At 34.1% G+C, this 7034-nt stretch overlaps 1 pseudogene; it reads right to left on the bottom strand.

Annotated features, from left to right (window-relative positions):
* Window positions 1–2334: 2334 nt before the first annotated feature.
* LOC116811018 (large ribosomal subunit protein uL30-like) lies at window positions 2335–3081 on the bottom strand (annotated as a pseudogene).
* Window positions 3082–7034: the final 3953 nt, after the last annotated feature.

The following is a 7034-nucleotide window of genomic DNA, read 5'->3' as shown; positions in this document are numbered from 1 at the left end:
GGAAAGAGATTTTGGATAAGAATTGATTGTTCAGCCTGAATCTAGGCTTATCTGTATCAAATAAGGGCCAAGCTGTGCCATCATATATCTTACTCTTTAGTTTCTATTCTAGGGCAATGGAGAGTAGCATTAAGAGCTTGGCTTTTGGTGCTATATTACGTGGTTTCAAACCCTGGTTCTGTAATTTCCTAATTGTACAATTCATACAGGTTACTTTATGACTCTGTGTTTTGGTTTTCTTTGCTATGTGATGACAAAACAGTATTCTTTCATAACACTGTTTTCAGGCTTACAAATGAGATAGAATAGCGCCTGAAACATTAAATAAACACCAAATAAATGGTAGTGATCCTAAGTTTGCCTTGGGGCCTCTTATTCTTATCTCCAAACTGTTATCTAGACCCTATATCTTCCCATCACCCACAGAAATTATTTTTATTCCATGTAACTCTTTTAAAATCCCTACTCCTTTTTTGGCTCTTTATCTTTATATGAACAAGTGAACACATCCATTTAAAAAATATTTTGGTGTAAAATCCCTCTCTCAAGTCTAAGTGTCCTTTATATTTAAGCTTATATTCACATATTTCATTATTTCTTCAATTCATAGCAACTGGCTTACACCAAACCCTTATTCATCTCCCCACACACTCTAAATCAGTCACTCTTGTCTCACTAATGACACCAATTACTTCCTAAACACCAAATCAAATGAACACTTTATTGTTTTTGTTTTTGTGAAATTTCTAACTTCAATACTATTCATCAGTCTTCCATTAGTCTCCATGATACTGCTCTTCCTGTCTATTTGTCTTTCTGCCCTATTGGTAGCTCCTTCTCATTCAAACATATTGATTTTTATTTTACTTATCCCTTATATGCTGGAACATTCTAGTCATCTGTTCTAAGAGCTATTCTCTTTGCAAACAGTATCTTACACAATGACTCCAGACCAAATGTGCAGTGGGGACTAAAATTCAGCTTGCTTCTAGAATAAAAAGGCATAAAATATCTGGTTTTGATGAGGATGTTGAACAACGATAACTGTTATATGCTATTGGTGTGAATGTACATTAACACAAACTCTGTGGAAAAATGCATATGTTTCTATTATCCTCAACATATTAATCTATTTTATCAAGCCTAGAAACACATAAAATAGTTTCAGATTTGCTAACCCACACGACTGTGAAAAGTAAGATTCCCAAATTGAGTTTATTATTTTTTATAATTCTGTGTGTGTGTTGAAATTTATATAACCTAAAATATAAAGATTTTAACTGTGAGATTCGATGAGTTTTGACAAATGCATACACATGCATACACTGGTAAAACCCACACCTCCATCAAGATGTACAATATTTCCATCTCCCCACAGACTTCCTCATCCTCCTTTCCTGTCAACTCCCCAGAACCCTAATAACCACTTTACTAATTTGTTTCCCAATAAGTTAATGTTTTCTGCTCTAGAACTTCATATAAAAAATCATATACTATATATGACTTTGTGTCCAGATTATTTTGGTCATTGTAATGTTCATGATGTTAAATGTATTTGTAGTTTAGTCCTCTTTCTTGTTGAGTAGTGTATCTTTATGTAATACACCATAATCTGTTTATTCATTCTCTTAACAGATATTTGAGTTACATCCAGTTTTTGCTATGGTGAATAAAACTGCTATTAACATTACTGTACAAATGTTTTAGTGGGAATTAAAAAAATTTTCTTTTGGATAAATACCTAGAAGTTGAATTACCTCATCATAGGATATGCATAGGTTTAACTTCATTAGAAACTTTCACACAGTTTTAAAAATGGTTGTGCCATTTTTAAAACAAAACAAAAGAGAAAACATCACATTTGATTTCCTTCAGTTGCTCTCTATCCTCTTTAATATTCGGTGATGTCAGACTTTTTCACTGTAGCCATTATTCATGTATGGCTACATTGTGATGTCCCTGTTCAATACTTTTGCCTATTGTACATAATCACTTTGCTGAGTTAGTGAAATTATTTATATATTCTGCATACCAATGCTTTGTCACATACATAATTTGCACATAATGTCTCCAGGCCTGTGGTTTATGAATTAATTTTTTTAATTGTATCTCTTGATGAGAAAATGTTTTAATTTCAATAACATCTAAGGTATAATGTTTTGTCTGTGATGGTTACAGTTTCATGTCTTGCTAAGAAATCTTTGCCTACTTCAAGTTAGTAAAGATATTATATGTTTTCTTCACGAAGTTTTATATGTCTGGCTTTTTTGTAAATTTGAGAGCAGGTACTGTTTATTAACCGACCAGCTTAGAAAAATAATCATGGTAGACACCTTAGTTCATTCTTCTAATAAGCCTGTTGATCTCATCCTCCCTGTTGCCAGCATCGCCACCTTCTACAAAATTGGTGGTCTTTTTCTTCATTCAGCCTCGTGGAGAAGATAATTTGAAGGGCCGCAGGAAGTTATTTGCTTCTTTGAAGAGTTTTCCAACAGTATAGATCTCATAAATCAGATCCTCCATGCAGATGATGCCATATTTACCAAGAGATCGAGCAATCAAAACATTATTTGTCAAAGCAATTCGCTTCTTACTGATTTTGCCATAACCATGCTTGTAGATTAGTTCATTTACTGACTTCAGATTTGGGTACCCACATGCAATATATGGCTCTACAATCCTCAGCATGTTAACTGAAACCTTGTTGAGCTTCACAGAGGTCCATTGAAGATTTGACGAAGGCGAAGAAGCTGCAACACCTTTCGGACCTTTGGGCTCAGACCATCGATACCTCTGATCCTGATAACAAACACCAATTTGGGTTCTGTAGGTACATAGAAGTTGCCAGCTTTTCTTGCTATCCTTGCCATTCGAATTTCAGTTTCTGTACATCTGCCTATATTCCTTGTGATAGTGCTTCGCTTTTTCATAGATAAGCTTCCTCCTTGCCTTTCGAAGCAACTTTTGGGCAAACTTCTTTCTCAGGCACTTGATCTTCAGCTCTGTGAAATTTCTTCGCTTTTTCTTAAGGGTTTCTGGCACAGCAGGAACCTTCTTCTTCATCTCTTCTACATCCTCCATGGTTCCAGCCTGAAAAAGAGGCATGTCTGGCTTTTTTATATTTAGGTATATAACTCACATTATGTCAATTTTTGTGGAGATTGTGAGGTAATGGTAAAAGTTTATGGATTTTCCATATCCTAGTTATTCCAGCACCATCTGTTGATTATACTTTCCTACTGATGTGTGTATGTGTGTGTGCATGTGCACAAATGCCCATGTGTATGCCTAGGTCAAAAAATCAATTATTTGTCTAAGTGAGAGTATATATATGCACTATTCATTCTATTCCATTCAACTGTTGTCTATCATTATGCCATGATTATCATAACTTTACATGGTCTTAAAGTCAAGTAGCATAAAATCCCCCAATGAAATTATACTTTCCATTTTTATTTAAGTAATTCTAAGTCCTCTTACAACCCTATATACATTTTATATTTCAAAGTGTTAATTTCTACAAAATATACCCTGCTGTGATTATTATATAGATTGAAATTAATCTATATATCAATTGGAGAGAATTGACAATTTGACAATATTGAATCTTCCAGTCCCATAGACATGACATCTATCTTCATTTATTCAAGTCTTCATTAATTTTTCTCACGTTTTGTTGTTTTAATGGAAGAGTTTTAAATGTCTTCTATAAAATTATCAGTATTTTAAGTATTTCCATGTTGTAAATGGATTTTTTTTCAATTTTTCATTATGAGTGTATAAAAGCATGTCATATTTTCATATCAATCCTGTATCCTGTGTTCTTGCTGAAATCACTTCTTTTTTGTAATACTTTTAAAATGTATTCCTTAGACCTTTCTACAAAAATATTCAGGTAATCCGTGAATAAATACAGTTTCATTCTCTTCTAGTTTTTATGCCTTCTATTTCATTTTTTGTTCTCCACCACTTAGTAACTTTGGTGCAAATTGAATAGAGAGCCAACTCTGCCTTCTTCTCAACCATAGGGGAAAAGCATCCAATATTTCCTCATTACATATAATGTAAGCTGTAGCTTTTCGGTGCATGTAGGGCTTTTTCTCTTGAGTACGAGTCACATTTCTTTGTTTCCACACATAATTAGCAACATTTTATTATAGTGTGCACATTGTAAATGAGATGTAGATTCTGGATTCTGATCTCTCTCTCTCGCTCTTATTTTTTGTGATAGCTGCAAGTTAATTTGAATGAATTAAATCCCAACTTGATACCTGCCCATACCAAACCCCTCAACTCCCACCTCCATGACAGATGACAGCTGAAACTATTCAATTCTTTCAGCCTTATAGATGTTTTATTTTCCCCAACTCATGCCAAATTCAGGGGCTGTTGAGGAACGTAGGCAGAATTTGTATATATATTTGGGGACTCGTCCTTATGTGGTTCACTCCTTCCAGAACTTCCTCCATTGTATTCAGCTATTCTGGAACCCCCAAACTCTGTATTCTCACTCCTGAAGCCAGTAACCAACGGAAGTATTCTTTAGTTCCAGAAGCCTCGCCAAAATAGAGGTGTACCCTCAAGTAAGAAGGCTTATTACCCAGGAATTTTACCCAAAGCCCTTCACTTTCCTCCAGTTTTTATTCAATTTTGGCCATTCTGTAGTGCCTTCAAGTAGTCTTTGCACAAGAATTTATAATATTTTTTCTGTAAGAAAGTTATTCTGAAAGAAGCTATTCGACCATTACTGGAAGGGAAACTAGAGTTACTGATTTATTTCTCTACACTTAATTATTTGTTTAAAGTAACCTAATATATTGTTTATTAATTTATTATATAATGTTTTCTGTTATTTGGTCTGAGTTCCCTGAATCTTCCATTATATTATCCTAAATTTTGTGTGAGTTTTTCATTTTATCTGGAAAACTATCTCAAAACTTATTTGAGGAGACAAGTACTATGTATATTAGTGTCATTCATGCCATGCCCCAATCACTAAGTTGCACATTATATATGTTCATTAAATAGACATTCTTTGGGTTTACTTCCAGAAGTTAAATGTTTTCTATGTAAACAATTTCAGATATTCTTTTTAACTATCAGAATCACATTTCACAAGAGATGAGTGTACCAGAAGAAAAAAAATAGGCCCATCTCAAAATATGTACATTATCTCTTTATTCTTTGTGATATGAATATTGCTGAGGAATTAATAGAGTAATAGGTTATCAGTCTTGATATCAATATTAAAGGTCATCTGTTTCAACCGATTCAGACTTCTTGATTCAATCTCATTTAGAGAATGGATTTTATCCAAAGATAAATCATTACTATCAAAATGTTCTCTCCATGTGTGCATTAAAATGCAAATACTGAAATTCAAATTACCAGTTGCCTTCTTGTGGTTTAATAATCATAACATTTTTATTTCCAGGTCAAATGCCACTGATTTCAACTCATAAGATTATGAAATGAGTTGAGTTAGAGTGTGTGACGGAATGAATGCGGGGGTGGTAATGGATCAAGCTAAGTGAAGTTGTAAAAATAAAATCATGCCAGAGTGAAGAAGAGTTAAAATATGCTGAATTCCTTTCCATTTGGGGTTTAATATTCGTTCAGCTCATTAAGTAGAGAATGGATTAGGCTAATCCCAACTGTAATTATACATTCTATCAGGCATATAAAGGTAAACTAGAGAGTGAGTCTGCATTGCCATAAAATTCAGGTTTGAGATAATCAGCACAACAGAATTAAGCTGTCAATTAATGACGTTCATTGTGTGGCATAAGCCTAAAGCAGATGCAAGTAACTCAATGATGGCTGTATAGTAGATGTCAAGAAACAAATAGATTTAGTTAACTTCTCAAGTTTTAGGAAAATACTTACATGGTAATTCTACTAACAGGCTTTTAGATAATACACATTGAAGCTAGAAACCACTATTTTTTGTTTTAACCTCTAGGGGAAGCGAGTAGAAATCAGAGTACAAATCAAGATGATCATGTTAGAATACTATGTTCTTTTTTGTTTTGTTTTTTGTTGTTGTTGCTGTTTGTTTGTTTGAGACCGAGTCTCGCTCTGTCACCAGGCTGGAGTGCAGTGGCGTGATCTCGGCTCTCTGCAACCTCCGACTCCCTGGTTCAAGCAATTCTCCTGCCTCAGCCTCCAGAGTGGCTGGGATTACAGGCACGCACCACCACGCCCAGCTAATTTTTGTATTTTTAGTAGAGATGGGGTTTCACCTTGTTGGCCAGGATGAGAATACTATATTCTTTAACAGTGTACATGTGAGACTAAATGTTAGATTTCTATCATTGATTTGGTGACTCTTTAGAATCAGTTTGTATTTCTCAATTTATGAAGCAAGAATTAAAACAAAGACAAATTTATTATTTTGGCTCTAATTTGTCAAAATACCATGCCATTACGTTTTTACACTGATCATGATGCAAAATTCAAAAATAGTTTAGAAATTTGTATCTTCACCTGTTCGCTTTTTTCACCCATATCATATACCATTTCTCAATCAGTGTGGCAGTTGAGTCAGATATCTTTCTGGTACTCTGTTATAATTCCTAACCTTGTTTAGTGACTACTTCCAGTCCATTTCAAATGTCCACCAACATTATCTTATTTCAGGTCCTACCTCAAACTGATACAACTCAAGATTTCAGGAAAGTTCAATGAAAAAAAATGAGAAAGGATTAAACAGAAAGTATGTGTAAGGGAGTTATTATAATGTTGTACAGGAGAATCTAATCTAAGTAAAATGAAAAGTAAGGATATTATAGTGGGTTGAGAGAAGTGGAAGAAAACATACAAACCTGGTAGATTGTTGGTCCTCGTAAGGTCAACGAATTGTTGAAGTCAGGGTACTGGAAGAAGTAGTCTTCAGAGAGTACCACATTTTCTTTGTCCAATCAATTGTTGATGAAGACTTAGGTTGAGTCCATGACTTTACTATTATATATAGTGCTGCAATAAACATACAAGTGCCGGCATCTTTTTGATATAACAATTTCTTTTACTTTGGG

Source organism: Hylobates moloch, unplaced genomic scaffold (genome assembly GCF_009828535.3).
Source record: "Hylobates moloch isolate HMO894 unplaced genomic scaffold, HMol_V3 SCAFFOLD_7, whole genome shotgun sequence".
Taxonomy (NCBI): Eukaryota; Metazoa; Chordata; class Mammalia; order Primates; family Hylobatidae; genus Hylobates; species Hylobates moloch.
The sequence above is the reverse complement of the archived record's forward strand: the minus strand, read 5'-3'. Positions and strand labels throughout refer to the sequence as shown.